General features: G+C 38.7%; 1 protein-coding gene across 4 annotated transcripts in view; it reads left to right on the top strand.

Moving 5' to 3' along the window:
• The window catches only part of VWA5A (von Willebrand factor A domain containing 5A), a 105,889-nt gene that overhangs the window by 47,525 nt on the left and 42,937 nt on the right, over positions 1 to 15,427 (top strand). The window lies entirely within an intron of this gene.

Genomic DNA, 15,427 nt, shown 5'->3' with positions numbered 1-15,427 from the left:
CTTGTCCATCTCCTCTAGGTTATCCAGTTTGGTTCCATATAGTTTTTCATAATATTCTTGTATGATATTCTGTATTTCTATTTTGTTTGTTGTAATTTCTCCATTTTCCTTTCTTATTTTGCTAATTTGTGCTCTCTCTTTTTTCTTCTTTGTGAGTTTGGCCAGAGGTTTGTCGATTTTATTTACTTTTTCAAAAAACCAGCTTTTGGTTTGGTTGATTTTTTCTATGGTCTTGTTAATCTCTATTGTATTTAATTCCTCTCTGATCTTTATTATTTCCTTCCTTCTGCTGCTTTTTGGGGCTTTTTGTTCTTCTTTTTCTAATTGATTCAGGTGGTGGGTTAACTTGTTTATTTGAGATTCTTCTTCTTTTTTGAGGAAGGCCTGTATCGCTATAAACTTCCCTCTTACTTAGCACTGCCTTTGCTGTGTCCCATAGGTTTTGAGTGGTTGTGCTTTCATTATCATTTGTCTCAAGGTATTTTTTAATTTCAGCTTTGATTTCCTCATTGATCCATTGTTTTTTCAATAACATATTGTTTAAACTCCATGCTTTCCTTTTTTTCTCCTTTGTTTCTCTGTTGTTGATTTCCAGTTTCATGGCATTGTGGTCAGTAAAGATGCTTGAGTTATCTTTTCTATCTTCTTAAAATTGTTGAGGTTTCTTTTGTGCCCAAGTACATGATCGATCCTGGAAAATGTTCCATGTGCACTTGAAAAGAATGTATATCCTATTTGGGGGGGGTGTAATGCTCTGAGAATATCCACCAAATCTAGTTTTTCTATTGTAGTATTTAATTTCTCTGTTGCCTTGTTTATTTTCTGTCTGGAAGATCTGTCTAGTGATGTTAATGCAGTGTTAAAATCTCCAACTATGATTGTATTCCCATCAATATCCCCCTTTATCTCTGTTAGTAATTCTTGTATGTACTTAGGTGCTCCTATATTGGGTGCATATATATTAACGAGTGTAATATCTTCATCTTGTATCACTCCTTTAATCATTATAAAATGACCTTCTTTATCTTTCTTTATGGCCTTTGTTTTAAAGTCTATTTTGTCTGAAATCAGTACTGCAACACCTGCTTTTTTGGCTTTTCCATTTGCATGGAATATCCTTTTCCATCCTTTCACTCTCAATCTATATGTGTCCTTCTCCCCAAAGTGGGTCTCTTGTATGCGGCATATTGAAGGTTCTTGCTTTATTATCCAGTCTGCCACTCTGTGTCTTTTGACTGGAGCATTTAGTCCATTAACATTTACAGTAATTAATGATAGATGTGTGTTTATTGCCATCTTGAACTTATCTCTGCAGTTGAATTGGTATATCCTCTTTGTTCCTTTCTTCTTCCTTTGTGGTTTGGTAATTTTCCTTTGTATTATCATGGATTTTATTTAATTTTTATGACTCCCTTGTAAATTTTTGACTTGTGGTTACCCTTTTTTGTAAATCTATTAACCCATTACTAAAACTGTTTTTATTAAACTGATAGTAACATGATCTCAAACCCATCCTACTGTTATAAAAAATTTAAAAAAGAAAGAAAAAAAATTCTATATTTCCCTGCCTCCCTCTCCCACTCTCAGTGATTTGTATGTCTTCTTTTATAATTTCATGTTTTCTTTATTTGTAATTCATGAGTTATCACCTTTCCAGTTGTGAGTTTCTCATTTCTTTAGCATCCTGCTGCTTTTCTATTTAGAATAGCCCTTTCAATATTTCTTTTAATGTGGGTTTAGTGTTGCTAAACTCCTGCAGCTTTTTTTTGTCTGTGAAACTCTTTATTTCTCCTTCTATCCTAAAGGATAGCCTTGCTGGATAAAGTATCCTAGGCTGCATCTTTTTTTCATTCAGGGCTTTGAATATATCTTGCCACTCCCTTCTGGCCTGTAGTGTTTGTGTAGAGAAATCAGCTGAGAGCCTTATGGGGGTTCCCTTGTAATTCACTCTTTGCTTTTCTCTTGCTGCCTTTAGAATCATTTCTTTATCCTTGACTCTGGCCATCTTGATTATGATATGTCTTGGTGTGGGTCTATTTGGGTTCTTCCTGTTTGGGACCCTCTGAGCTTCCTGTACTTGGATATCTGATTCCTTCTTTAAGTTTGGGAAGTTTTCAGTCATGATTTCTTCAAAAACCTTTTCAATCCCCTTTGATCCTTCTTCCCCTTCTGGGACCCCTATTATGCGAAGATTGGGATGCTTTATATTATCCCATAGGTCCCTTATGCTATTTTCATTATTTTTTATTTGCTTATCTTGTAGTTCTTCTGAATGGGTGCTTTCTGTTGCCCTGTCTTCTAGATCACTAATTCGTTCCTCTGCATTATTTAGTCGGCTTTGCACAGCTATTAGATCATTCCTCATCTCTGTCAATGAGTTTACCCATTCTACTTGGCTCTTCTTTATAGCTTCAATTGCATTTTTGACATATTTTCTATCTCTAAACACTATCTCTTTTAATTCCTTCAGCAATGTGATCACTCCTTTTTTGAAATCTTGATCTAGTAGGCTATCGATGTCTATTTCATTGAGCTTTCTTTCAGGGGATTTCTCTTGTTCTTTTAATTGGGAAAGGTTTCTCTGCTTCTTCATCTTGCTCATACCTCTCTGGCACTGTGGTTTATGGAGTATCAGTTGTCTATTTTGGATCTTAAGGATTTTATCTGTCTAATGCCTATTTAGGAATAGAACTTAGGAAAAAAAAAGAGAAAGATTTTTAAAAGAAGGGAGAAAGAGGGTTTGAAAACAGTGTATAATGAATAATAGAAGAGCGAGTTGAAGCAGAGTATTAATCAGGTTGAGACGTCCTTTTAAAACCTTTAAAAAAAAAGGGGGGTGGGGAGATGAATAGATGTATTTGAAACCTGTGTCTAATCAATAACAGGACATCAAAACCCAAGAGAAATAGAAGTGAATTAAGAAGTAAAAATTAAGAGAGTAATAGAAAATAGAACAGGTAAAAACAGATTTAAAAAAAAAGGGGGGGGGAGTTGTCGGTGTTCTCCTGGAGTCTTTGTGCTTTTAATGTGAAGTCTTTATGTCTTCGTCCTGTTTTGGAAGCTCAGCTTGTTTTCAGAGGCCCTCCGTTGGCGCCCTCTTCTGTGCTGCTCCCAGCACCTGTCGGCAAGCAGATCGCGCCTCCTCCTAACACGGGGTCAGGTGCAGCTCTCCTCTGCTGTGGGCGGGCGGGTCACTGCCCCTCCGGATGCCGCAGTCAGATGTTGCAGACTGGCCAGGCAGGAGGGCGGGTTGTGCCCCCTCCCAGCACATCGGTCAGGGGCTGTGTTCCCGCCCGACAGGCGGGGGACCGCTCTCCCTCTGCCTGCGCCGCCGCCGGTAGCTCCGCTGCTCTGTGCGGCTGCGCGCTCCGCCCTGGTCGGCACTCCGCGGGTGGGCTCAGGGAAGACCAAGGGACAGCCTCATCCCTGCTCTGAGCCAAAACCGAGCTCCTTGTTTGTCTTTGTGGAGCAAGTTCTCTGAGGGACCAGGATGGAAGGATCCTATCTGCCCTGGACTGTAGGCGAGTCTCAGTCTGGCCTTTGAGGCTGCTAAGCCCTTCGGTGCGGATGCAGGTTTCGCTCCCGTCCCCGCCTGGGTGCTCAGCGCCGGAGAATATGGCAGCTGTGCCTGAGCCCCTCCTCTCTTCCCCTGAAAAGTTTCCGCGGGTTTTCAGAGATGGGGGTATGCACCCTTCCCCCAAGAGCACACCAACCTTGCTGTTTTATGGAGGGCCCAGGTTGTTCTGTCCTGTACACCCACAGCCACGGCTCCCAGCCCCTTGCAGTCCCCCGGGGCTGCCTCCGTGCAGCCGTCCCCGTCCTCCGCCCGGCTTGTGCAGCCTGGCCCTGCCCGCCGCTGCCGGCCCGCGTCTCAGGCTGGGTGTCGGGGGGACGCTCTGTGCCCGTTTAACTTAGTTCTGTCAGACAAGGGCTGCTCTGTACAGATCCGAGCCTCAGAGGCTTCCCCTCTGTCCTGCTGGCCTCTCTGTTGGAGAGGGGAGACCCAGCGAGCGAGCGCCAGTCCTCTTTTGCGGCTCCCTCCCCGCGGGACCCATCCCGAGCTGCTTTGCCTTTTGTTCTTTCTTTTTTCCTTTTCTCCTACCAGATTTTTGGCGTCTTTATCTTTTGAAGAGGGCGATGTTCCGTTGGAGTTCCGCAGGTGCTCTGGTTGGCTGAGTGGGTCTGTAGATGTGGGTCTTGGTGTATTTGTGGGAGAGGGTGACTTACGAGAGTCCTTCTACTCTGCCATCTTCTCCGTCTCCGCCTGTCAATTTTGTTTTTTTGTGGTCAGAGAACATACTTTGGATATTTTGATTCTTTCAAACTTTTGAGGTTTGTTCGGTGGTCTAGCATGTGTTCTGTCTTGGAGAAGGTTCCATGTAAACTTCATTGGGTTTGCTATTGTTGGAAGGAGTGTCCTATAAATGTCTGATTTACAGTGGTGTTCAAGTCATGTATTTCCTTGTTGATCTTCTTCCTAGTTATTTTGTCCATTATTGAAATTGGTGTGTTGTTGAATGGCCTATTTCTGCTTTCATTTCTGCCATGTTTTGCTTCATGTATTTTAGCTGTTACTAAATGCATAAATAAATGTTTCTAATTGTTCTATCTTCTTAATAGATTGACCCTTTTATAATTACAAAAATGTTACTCTTTAGTAACTTTTTTTTTTTTTTTTGCTTGTAAGTCTGTTTTGTCTGTTAGTCTAGCCACTTCGGTTTCTCTGTGGTTGTTGATTGCATGACATCTCTTTTTCTATGCTTTTACTTTTATTTTATTTGTACCTTTGAATCTAAAATTGTGTCTCCTGTAGACAGTATGTATTTGGATCCTTTTTTTGGTCCAGTTTGATGATCTCTGTCTTTGGATTGAATTTTTAATCTATTCACACTTCCATGTTAATATAGATATAATGGGATTTACATGGCTGTTCTACTTTTTGCTTTCTGTATGTCTCATTCCATGTCTTTTTTCATTCCTCTATTTTTCCTTTACTTTAAAAAATTAATTTCTAATGTAGCATTTTAATTTCTTTAATGAATTTTTTTCACTGTATTTTTCAGTTATTATGTTAGTGGTTGCTCTAAGACTTACCATCTTACATCTTAACTTATCACAATCAGCTTCAGATTTATACTCATTTAATGCCACAGTGATATAGAAACACTACTCCTGTATAGCTCTGTTCCTTCCCCCACCTTTTTGTGATGTTATTGCTACACACATTACATCTATGAATGTTACAATTCCAACAACACATTGTTACAATTATTATTTAATATAATTCTATGTATTTTAAAGGAGCTGCGAGAAGTAAAGCAACTATATATTTATAGATTTTGTTATAATAACCTTATTATTTATTTTTGGTTCTTGCCATTTTTTTTTTCCTGTGGATTTGAATTATCATTTCATATTCTTAACTCAGAACAAGTGCTACCTTCTATGTAGAATCCAGCCCTCGAGATTGGCCTCTGAAGCGAGGTGAAATTCCCCATGTTGGCCGGCAGATGGCACTATTAGGGCACCGAAAAGCTACATTCATCTTTGCACTGACTTAGGCTGCAATAAAGATTCTGGAACTGAATTGGTAAGATAAAGAATGGTTGAAATGATGATTAGAACTGAGTGAGAGGTCTGTGAAGCTCACCATTTTCTGATGACACTACCATGTGTGAACCTCTTTCTAGAGAAATGGCTTCAAATTAGTCATTTTTACATTTTGTGGCCACTATTTGCACTGTTACGTTGATGCCAGAGAATGGATAGAAGAGGTAATTTAGGTAAAGAGAGAGAAAGCCTCGATGAAAATGTGGCTGGCAAAGGTCGCAGGACCCTGCATTGTGTTTACAGAATGCAAAAAGAACCCCTAAAATGCTAATGCACATATCCCGCCCCCCCCACCTCAGCTACCAGAGGAGGAAATTGGACATTTTCTTTATCGTAGAATAAAGATCTCCTTTATTAAGAAGCCCCAGGGGTTAATTTTGCCTAGAATTTGTGTGATGATAATATGTTTTAGTTTCAACAAAAGGGAACAATGGAGGGAATTTGCCAGCTGCAGGATATTATTACTGTTCCTTGACATAAAATAAATGTTGATAAAATTTATACTAATTCTGAAAGTTTTGTGTTGTGAAAAAGAGAGAAGCTTCTGTTCTTTTGTCTTATTTAGTTCCAGAGGTAGAAATTGAACTGCTTCTACCTTTGCCGTGCTCTATATTTTCTTTATTGCTTTCCTATACTCATCTTTTTTTTTCTTTTCCTAAAACATCTCTGATATGTGTCTTTCCCTCTCCTCTCCAAACCTAAAATGCTAAGTAGCCTTGGAATTGATAGATGCAAGAAACAACCTGTTACTTTTGCCCCAATTTTAATCCTTGGTTGCAAGTATAAGCAAACTTCTATTTCTTGTATTCATTTCTCATTCAGAACTTTAAGATTTTCTTTGTACTAACTTGTTAAGTTCTTGAGCGTAGCCTTGAAAATCCTGCCTTCTATTAGCAATCACTAGCAAAAGGAATCTCAGAAAAATAAAAGGGAGAAAAAGACTCTGTCTTTCCCTATAACTGTACATACTCTTCTCCTTGTATTCATAAAGATGTAATATAAGCCTATTGCAATGTATTTCTATTTAAGCAAAGTGTTTGAAAGTCTTTGTTATTTTTTATTTAACACAAGTCATGACAGGTGGCTGCTGGGCTCTGCATGCTTCTCCTTTTGATCTTGGAAGAGTATGCGTAACAGTGGAAGCAAAGAAGCAAAGCGGACCCTCTGCTTTCCTCCCCACATCTTCTCACCTAGGATGAATACCCCTGCCTGCCCCAGTGGGAAGGGATGTCTATAATTTTATTTTCTTCAGGCTGTCCTTCCAAACATCTCTATTTTAACTGCCTGGTTTTCAAATTTGAGGTTTTTTCCTTTGCATTTTAGTAAGTTCACTCCCAAACTTTAAAACCCAAAGAAAATGTTTAGAAAGTAATAAAATTTGAGGTCTTTGTTTTAAAGATAATGCAAAAATATTCTAGGAAAATATGTGAGGGTATAGCTATGTTACATTGCCTTTTTACGGCAGGGAAGAAACTGAGATTGTATACATATGGATGAAATACCTTTATGAAGTAAGTGTTTCAATTGAGAGGATAGTTAAACATGATAGTTCATAACAATGAAGAGTTAAGAGAAAAACATTTGTATTAGTGGGTTAAATACATTCTGAGGCCATAAAATGGATTTTTGGTAGCTATATTAAGATGGCTCTATTTATTGATATAAGAATAGGGAATAGGGACATGAGAGTATAGGATAATTTCTATGATATCATTTCACTTGTGTAAGTATGTGTAAGTGTGGGCATATTATCAGTGGCTGTTTCTGGGTAGTGGGATTTTGAGTGGATTAAAAATAATTTTTAAAATATTTTTCTTATTTCATCAGTAGCACCTCATAAAACCATTATGTAGCTTTGAAAAGAAAAAAAAACCAATAATCCTCTTGAATGAATCTTCCAATAATTGTTCTCACTTGATGAGGTTGAAATCTCCTGAGCCCATAAGATAAAGGTAGATTAAAGGGACGGAAGCTCAGTGAGCTCTCGATATACTCTCAGCAGTAAAAACGGTAAAATAAAAAGAATGACTTCTAAAGGATGATAGAAGATCAGAGTCTGAGGGTGGGGGAACAGCAGCAGACCTAGCTCTAGAATTTCAGAAAACCAGGAAATAACTTTGGAGATAATGCTTAAAAATAATCGATTTTTATGTTTTCTGTTTTTCAATTTTTCGTATATGCTACATTTTAGATGATTTTCAGAGTTAAATCTTCTGGTCTGCTATTCAATCATATTTTTGAATTTTTAAATTCAATATTATGTGTATAAGACTTACATAACTTTTTGTAACTTGTCCTTGTTTTGAATTTCATGTTCTTGTTTCATAGTAATATTATCTCTTTAATTGTCTCTTTTATGTTTATATTTTAAATTCTTGTAGGTACCCTATTGTTTTTATTTCCTAATCTATATGGTCTCCTGATTTTTGAGTTTTTTTGCGTGTCTTTTCAGAATATTGTTTTCCTTGAATCATTGATGAGGATGCCTGTGAAAGTAGTCTCAGTTGTGGGTCCCTCCAGAACAGAGATTACTTTGTAGCATTAATGCTGGCCCTTCGTGAGGTGTGGCTCTGGCCTGGAGCTTGCTTGGGGTGTGTGGCTCTGGCCCCTGGCTTCAGATGGGTGCTCCTGGTGTCCTGGCTGAGTGTTTTCAGCTTTTTGTTCCTATAGAATGCTTTGTCCTTGTTGTCACCTGAAGTTGGATATTTATTCTGTTTTTTCCTATGATTTCTCTGTGTTTAGAGAAAGAGATCAGCATTTCAGTACTTACTTACTCTTTCTTCTAGAATCAGAAGCCCAAGATTTACTTATTTAGTTTTTTACATTATAACTGGACAAGTTTTGATACTTTGCTTTTTTTTTTCTTTTGATACTTTGCTTTTCAAACACCCAGTAATGACCAATGGTAAAACCTTTGGAATGAAAAAGGAAGTGATGGGGATGACTTACTGGAGCATAAGTACACTGGGAAATGTGTGTCTTTTCATATCTTCTGCCTAAATGGAATAAAACCTAAATGGGAAATAGTGAACAGTGGGAGATGGGAATAGAAGTTGACAGCCGGCTGACTGACTCTAACAGGGCTTTTAAACCATTTGAGTAGAGTGTGTAGCAATCGGTGTCTGACTCAGGAAGCGGTCACAAGGCAGTACCAACGAGCAGAGGCCAGATGGACTCCCCAGAGCAGACCATCCAAAAACACGACTGTGCTGTGAGCACATGACTGTGAGATAATCTGAGTTCTGTCCTCCTCTTCTCTCTTTTGAGATAAACCGACCCCCATTTCAATGTTCACTATTTGACAAGATAGTCTCACCTCCCATCATGTTATCTTTTATCTCTGAGGACTTTTAGTGCCTGGTGTCACTTAGGATTGGGTGAATTTTCCTGTCTCACCATCTCTCTGGTTATTTGCTCCTATATAAATTTTCTGCAAGGATTAAGAGTTCTCTGGTGATTGGCTGCTGTTGACTCAATAACTGTCATGAACAATATCTGAGTCTTCACCCTTCCTTCAGTGGAGGCAACCTAGTTTCCACTGAGAAAGGCAGCTGACAATCTGGGGACTGGGTGGTAAGACGCGACAAACAGGGAGAATTCAGGGCATAGAAAGTCTGATCTCAAAGTTGTTTCACTGTGTTGCAGCTGTGTGTTCCTTAGACCTGCCTCCCCTCTCCCTTGTTGGGTCCTCTTCCTTAGTGTGTACCAGGAAGGGGAGGCTTCACTGAATATCTCTTCTCAGTTACTCCCTGGAATTTGTTGTCCCCCACCCCCACCCCCCAGTACTGTGTCCTTCCTGCTTCCTCTGAGCTCTGTCACAGCCCTCTGATCATTTCAACACCTGGCACTCCTGGACAGAGTCCCCCAGAGAGGCTGTTTCTCCATGGGGATCTGTGGAGGAAAGTACGAATTAGCTGAAGCAGCTCTAAGGAGACTCACAGGATGCCATGAATTCAACACCAAACAGAATCTAGCTTTAAAGTATGATGCAGCAGAGGAAGCACAGCATACATATCCTATGTTGTTACTTAAAAAAAATGTTTATTCGTATTTACATTTGTTATTAGTGGAGGTACCGGGAACTGAATCCAGGACCTTGTGCATGCTACACACAGTGCCCTACCACTGAGCTATGCCCCACCCCAGCATGCAAATATATACATTCCTAGTGAGAATTCCTAAAATAGCCCCAGCACAACTTCCAGGCGCCACCACTGCAGGAGCCACGCTTGTTGGTAAGACAAGAGGCAAACTGTATGAGCGCCCCTAGCCCAAGGAAGCTGGGATCCCTTGTCAGTTACGTGTGCTCCTGGGTGTGTTGCTCTGTGTTTTGCGGCTGGATCACATTCATTATGTTATGCAATAGAGAATCCCAGTAGCCAGGTTCTGGTTTCTCTGAGAAACACTGCACAGAACCAGGCAACCTTAGAAACATGGCTCTCTGATGATCAGTGTGCATGTGGTACGTTTCTTATGTAACTAGTGTGATCCATTTTCACTTCTGGGCTTGGAGGGAGTCTGACAGTCCAGTGTTAAGTCCCCGCCTTCTAGTGGGACCACCCACATGTCTCCTTGTTCTTATCCTTTATTCTTTACAATATCCCCCACAAAGTTGTGAGAAGTTTGCCAGAAAAAAATGCATGCAGGCTAAGGAACCATGGAAGAGAAATCAACTTCCCTGGGCTGGCTTGATGGAAGGGGCACTGTTTGGGGAGCATCAGTAGTGGTTTAGCAGACATTCCTGGGCCCATGGCACAATGTGTTTGAGAAAACCAAACCCAGTTTCATACGTGGAACTGTGAATAGAAATGTCTGCAAGAGTCAGGCTGGAAGGGCCTTATATGATATGCCCTGTGGGCTGTGGAGATTAGACAGCATTCTAAAAAGGGAATATGAATCAGTGTGGATAGGAGTGGTGGCCAGGGTTCCGTTTAGAAGGCCATCTATGTGATTGGGGTGTGAAAAGAGGTGTTGGCAATTAGGAAGGAGAGTGGATGATATTTATGGGGAAAATAGTTAAGAAATGGAGTAGTAGGGCTTCACAGACGATCTTTTGAGTGAAATTTTGAAATAGTAAAGGTATGCTCTTTGTTTCTGATGTGGGCATTTGAGTGTGTTCTAAAGTCATTACTCAAATGATGGAAGCGGGGAGATACTAATTTCTCTGTGTAATATCTTAATCACTTAAAAGGCTCTGGTAATTGATAAAGAATTTGTCTTGTGCTGAGTATAAAGCTTAGCTTGATATACATACACTTGGGAAGCATTTATGACACTTCTTTATACATGTTAGGAAGAATCTTAAAGTTATTGAACTATTTCATAAATCCATCAATTCACCCAAAAGCAACTTGGGAAGTGTGAAATATAACAACCTGAGGATAAAACAGTGGAATAATTAAGGAATATTAAAGAAGTATAGTCAATCACCTTTGTGCCCACTTGCTCATCTCTGAGTATTAAAAACTGATGAATAAACATAGGGATCCAATTGAGGGTCAACATAATATATTGGTTTTATCACTAGTAGAGCTGGATTAAGAATGCAGGAGAATATTCAGTTTTTTTTCTTCCTTTAAAACCTTGGAACCAGCAGCATCTTGATTTGCCCTCCTCCCATCCACTGAGGACTGCCGGGTGGGGGAGGGGGGAAGCAGGACACTGACTTCAGCCAACTGGTTGCCAGGCAACCCAGGGAGATCTGCATGGATCATCCAGCAGACTACCTTGCCAGTATCTTCAGAACAGAACGTAAATTGATTTAATATCCAGGACTCTCTGTACCCTTCGCCAAAAATGCATTCTCTAAGCTATTTCTCATCATGAATTATGTCTAGCTACATTTTTCAATATATCTCAACAGAAGATTTCAATATATCTCGACTCACGACAGTATGAAAACATGCCAAATAATGTCAACAAAATTAAAATTGCTTATAAATATCAATTCAGAATATGAGTTTTCTTATTAAAATTTCATAAAGAAATAATGTAAATATGAAACACCCTTTTGTTGTATATTAAAGTCCAAAGAGTTGAGAGTCCAAAACTTCATCCTCCACTATTTCATATTCATCTTATTCTGAGGTGGAAGGGCTTTATTTGGGGTCATGTTTCTTCTTCTGTGCCTAATTTCTGGGCTTTCTCCTGAAGGACTGGGGCAAGGTTCCTTTAGAACTTCGCAATTTTAATTGCCCTAACGTGGAGGCTTTTAGTTAATTTCGACTTACCCAAGTGGAAATATATCATTTTCCCCAAACCAGTCCAGTATGTCAGATATTAAAAACAAAAGCAAATTCCTAGCCATATGGCAGTATCTCAAGCAAAATAATATTCCCAGGACACTGTATATGATATAACTTCAACTCAACTGCTATTTTAACCAAAATCTCTGTGAGAAACCAGTGGTTCTGGCGGGTACGAAGGTAGACCAAGAAATGTGAGAGAAAGGAGAATGTCTAGATGCCAGCTTTGTCAGAATGCCAGCCAGTCTGGGAAGGTTGTCTGGAGCCTAAAAACGGAATTTGGGTTTAAAATTCAATTGTGGGAAATCATCTGGTTGAAAAATAGGGGTATGGGTAGAGGAAGAAATGCAAATGGGAGATGTTTCCTGAGGTAGACTTACTCATTCCTATATTATCATGAACAACCCTGTGCTCAGTGGTGTAATTTAGGTCCAAGAACCTTGTTCTTTCTGTCTTGAAAAATGTCACTGTTGCCTCTGTAATACATCTATCCTGATTTTGGCACTTGTCTTCTGTATCCTCACAACGGATAAATCCTGTTATTTGGTGGGCTGGTGTCCTTGTCTGATGTTTCCTGTTTAATATTTGAAACTAGCTGGCATCAAGCAAGTGAAAGAGAAGTGGTTTTTTTATTTGTTGGGTAATTCAGCAGGGGTTTTATGTCAAGAAAAAAATGTTTCATCTGTTCCATTATCATCTCCCATTTGCATTTCTCCCTCTATCCATACTCCTATTTTTCAACCAGATGATTTGGCCCATGGTATGAAACAGTCATGTGAAGTCACAGAATTAGTATTTCAGAGTTATAAGGGAACGTAGAAGTGATCTAGTTCAGTGGAAGAACCTTATTCTGCTATCTTTTATATCTTCTCTCCTACAAAGCAGTGTTCCTCCCCAATGAGATAAGATCGTGGTATGATCATATTACCCCATGATTCCACCTTACAGCCTTTGTCATATCCTCAACAGGAGAGGATCGTATATTTCATTCAGTTTGTTAGAATGTCATTCTTATATATAAGTAAACAGGGGAGAAAGGAAAGCTCTCCCTTACAGTAGAAAGCCAACTGCTAAGTATACAGGAATGATTAAACTGGGAAAACATTATTTGGCAATTATCATAATAATTAACTCAGGCAAGAATCATCCATGGATGTTAAAACTAGCAAGTTAAAATTTGAGGAGTAACAGGATATTTATAATCACAAAGTGTCCCTCCTCCCTGTCCCCAAAGGTATTTATATAATCACAAAGTACCGCTTCCGCCCAACCCTCAGTTAGTTAGGTAAGTTTAACTTTGCACTTGAGTAATCTAGCAGGCACCACTTTCAATCAAATGATCAAAATTGAGTTTGCTGCTAATGAGACAAATGCACAGCAGGTGCCCCACAATATGATCTATTGGGAAGAACAAAACATCTCTGAGTTAGTCCTGCCCCAAATTCATAACCTGAATCTACTGGGAAGGAAACAAACTCAATGATGGATGTTCTGCAAAATACCAGGCCTAAAATCTTCAAAAACATTACTGTCCTGGAATACAAAGCATGACTCAGGAAACATTCTAGATGAATGGAAGCCAAACCAAACAGAAATAGCTTTATGCAGTGTATAATCCTGGAGTTTTTTTTTTTTCCATTTTGCTGTAAAGGACATTACTGGAATAATTACTAAAACGTAGAGTATGTCTGCAGATTAGATAATAGTATTGTATCAATGTTAATTTCTTAGTTTTGATAGCTATGTTGTAGTTGTGTAAGGGGTGCCCTTATTTTTAGAAAACGCACTCTAACTAAGGAAAAGGGGTGTTATGTCCGAACTCATCATGTCTGCTACTTATTCTGGTTTTGAAAAAATGTGTATGTTTGTGTGTGTCTGTGTGTATGGAGAGAGAGAGGATGGAAATAATGTAAATATAATGATAACCTTTTTTGGAATCTGAGTACATATGTGGACTCCTTGTACTAGTTTTTAAATTTTTTTTTAAGTTTCATATTATGTCTTAATTTAGAAAGTCAGTTTGATGAAGTTTTCGTCAGAACATGAAAACTAGACATTATTTCCCTGTATTAATTTTTTTATGTTTAAAAGCTTCTATATGTTTTGTGTTAGAAGCAATAAAATTTCAGATTCCGTAGAGATGACCTCTTACAATAAACGATGAATTATTTTTTATTAAGTGTTTTTATTGTTGTGATGACTTGTCTGGAAAGTAACCAAAGTTCCGTAGCATCAAGAACACCTGTAAGTTTCTCAGTTGGCATTTATAAGTCTGTGAAACAGAGAAAGAACTCTTCTGTAAATCAGAAGACCAGGATTCTACTTTTGGTTTTGGCATTAAATAAAGAAATTTTTGAATCTAGGCTCTTAATTAGCCTGTAAACCTGGCCCTTCAATGGAAGGTGAAGAAATTGGAAGTGGAAAGAAAGCTAGGACCCACTGAAATTACATTTAATACACATTAAGAGGAAAACTGTTAGGGTGAAATTCAAAGACATTTTCTGAACCATTGTAACTTTCCAAGTGTTCATTATTTTTTAAGTATTGTCAAGTGTTTCTTCGTAGTGACAAGTAGTGAAATGCTTAAAACAGAAAGCTTGTGTGTGCGTGTATGTGTGTCCGTGTGTGTTTCAAGAACAGAATGGAGGTTGCAAACCATATGCCTGTTTCAACGTTTGCCTTACAAAGGGGGAGGTCAGAGACGAAAACATGGGTGTTTGTGTTTAGGAAGAGGAAAAGCAATTAGTATAAATCCTTGGAATCTAGAGGAAAAAAGAGGTGAATGGGATGGTATGAATGCAGCCCACAGCATCATGACAGGGCTTAAAGAATAGGAGTGACTACAGTAGACCCCCCCTTACCCTGGGGAATATGCTTCAAGACCCCCATAGATGCCTGGAACTACAAATGGTACAAAACCCTATATATATACTATGTTTTTTTCTTATACATGCAAACCTAGGGTAAAGTTTAAATTAGGCACAGTAAGAGATTAACAACCATAACTAATACTACAGTAGAACAGTCACAACAATATTCTGTAATAAAAGTTACGTGAATGTGGTCTCTCAAAATATTTTATTGTACAAATTTAATGCCTTTTCCATCCTAATTAAACACCTATCACACATTGTGGTTGTAACTTTTGTAGTTGGAGGTGTGACAACAAAACTAGTACAGATTTCTTTTTCTTTCTTCGCAATTTCTTGAATAGAAGATTCATTCTTACCATAGATGATAGCAACCTCAACATACGATTTCTTTTTCTTTTTCTTTTTCTTTTTCTTTTTCTTTTTCTTTTTCTTTTTCTTTTTCTTTTTCTTTTTCTTTTTCTTTTTCTTTTTCTTTTTCTTTTTCTTTTTCTTTTTCTTTTTTTTTTCCTTTACAAAACTAAAGCTGATTCTTTTAGGGGCCAATGAGGAATGATTCAGATATACAACCTTCCAGGCATCTAATAATGCAAGAATATCTAGATCCCAGAGGAATGTGTACACAGGAAAAATACTAAAATCAAACCAAACTACACACTACAGAGATCTTGCCTTAAGTATTACTCGAGTTAGTTTGAATTT

The sequence above is a fragment of the Vicugna pacos genome, chromosome 33 (genome assembly GCF_048564905.1).
Source record: "Vicugna pacos chromosome 33, VicPac4, whole genome shotgun sequence".
Taxonomy (NCBI): Eukaryota; Metazoa; Chordata; class Mammalia; order Artiodactyla; family Camelidae; genus Vicugna; species Vicugna pacos.
This window is presented reverse-complemented; position numbering and strand designations above follow the sequence as displayed.